We start from the raw sequence: 638 nt of genomic DNA, 5'->3' as shown, positions 1-638 counted from the left end.
AAACAAACACAAGAAAGTTTGGAAAGTGATTTTCCAGAAATCACTTTCTGCAAAACAAACACAAGAAAGTTTGGAAAGTGTTTTCTCGGAAACCACTTTCCGGAAAACAAACACAGCTAAAAAGGAAAATACTTTCTTGAAAATCAAGCAAAATTTTTTTTTGACTAAAAAATATTTTCGTTGATCAAAAAGTGTTTTCCTTTCACTGAAAAGTGTTTTTTGTTGATCGGAAAATATTTTCTATTGACCAATTTTCTTAATGACAAACAAACACAAAAAAATTTGAAAAGTGATTTCTCAAAAACTGTTTCCAGAAAATAAGAGTTTTTAATTATTGTTCATCTTCTCAGTTCCATTTTGTGTCGGCAGAAAAGTAATTACAGTACAGTCAAAAGGTCAAAAAATGGAGGAGAAAAGAGGATGGGGATGCTAGAGGGGAATAAATGGTAGGAGGAGGAAGGGACAATCAGTCTTGAGCTGGAGCTGACACCCGCTTTTGCTTTTTACACCAATAAAAATTGCATAGACAATTTAAGATCTTTCAATTTATTCTTTCTCTTCTTCATGGAGTTTTTAATTATTGTTCATCTTCTCAGTTCCATTTTGTGTCGGCAGAAAAGTAATTACAGTACAGTCAA

Source organism: Populus euphratica, unplaced genomic scaffold (genome assembly GCF_000495115.2).
Source record: "Populus euphratica unplaced genomic scaffold, PopEup_1.0 scaffold5.1, whole genome shotgun sequence".
Taxonomy (NCBI): Eukaryota; Viridiplantae; Streptophyta; class Magnoliopsida; order Malpighiales; family Salicaceae; genus Populus; species Populus euphratica.
This window is presented reverse-complemented; position numbering follows the sequence as displayed.